This window comes from Tarenaya hassleriana, unplaced genomic scaffold (genome assembly GCF_000463585.1).
Source record: "Tarenaya hassleriana unplaced genomic scaffold, ASM46358v1 Cleome70, whole genome shotgun sequence".
Lineage (NCBI taxonomy): Eukaryota > Viridiplantae > Streptophyta > Magnoliopsida > Brassicales > Cleomaceae > Tarenaya > Tarenaya hassleriana.
Window position 1 is genome coordinate 245,625 of NW_010969549.1, and position 1,381 is coordinate 247,005.

Below are 1,381 nucleotides of genomic sequence, written 5' to 3' on the forward strand. Positions count from 1 at the left end.
CCATGTAGAGTCTGCAATTTCTATACCAATGCCCAATGGCATGACCGAAATAACACTCTTCCTTCTTGGGTTTGGGCTTAGGCTTAGTTACAACACTTGTCAATTTCCTTTTGCCCTTGCCTTTGGAACGCTTCCTGTTGCTGGAACTCTTTCCAACAACCACCATATCATTCTTCTCTCGGCTCCCAGCTTTTTCTTGGAATGACATATTCAACTGATCATCCATCAATGAATTGTCCATGTCATCTAATTGCTCACGCAATTCCGAAGACATCTTTCCAAGATCAAGCTGGACACGTCCAGATCATTATCCTCATGCTTCCAATAAGCATCAATGATTGATCCAGAAGCCTTGGTCAGAGGCTTATCCTTCATAAGGATAGATCGCATGGTGAGATTAACCAGATTCCTGCAACAGATATACACTACAGAAAAAGACAGACAAACAGACAGAAAATATGCAAGTCACTTAATACACTTACTAATACAGATAATAGATGCAATATGACAGACTCCCACTAAGAAAAACACCCTCAATGAGTTTCCAAGTGAGGTAGGATCCATATTTCACATGTTTTTGAGTCAGCTAGGGCATGACGCTCAAAACCATGCTATTTAGGTAGACAACACTTTGTCAATCACATCCTATGTGATTCCTAGATGAGTATGGGATAGTGATGCGCTATCACTGCATGTTCCTCATCCCATCCTTACCATTAGGTCCAAGTCCGACTTGATAACCCAATTCAAGCTCAACCATATTTGAGCTATGAGAATCACGATTTCTCCATACTGCCTCACCAAGATAGTCAGGCACGCTCAGCTAGGGCATGACCCGTAACCATGACGATCGAGGCCTTGACAGTTGCTCTACTAATGGGCGGTAATAGCTTGAGATTTCAAAATTGAGGCTTCATTTGTCTTGAACACCAGGATACCTTGACCGAATTCAAGTCATTCTAGTCAAGTTGTTCTGATCAACTCAGATGAACTACTCTTAGTTCGTTTGAGTCGTCTATGTACAGAATCTCTTGGCCAAACAACATTTGTTTGCCTTAGATTCGATACCAGAACCCTCTCAATATCCTAATTCAGATATTTGATTCGAGACAACGATTGCACAATCAAAACTCTGAATTCTGGATTGTCATCAAGCTTGGTCTTACGTGAGGCTTTGATTCCTATTCTGATAATTGATCCGACACAATGATTGTTCGATCAAAAACCTAAATTTTTGGAATCCCGGGTTGCCCGAGGTCCAGACCGACCGTCGGTTTAATTTTTTTTTGAAAAATCCAAAAACCGGAACGGACGGTCTAGAAGAGCACGTGGACCGTCCGTTCTAGCAAGCCAAAACGGACGGTCTGCCTCTAATGGTTCC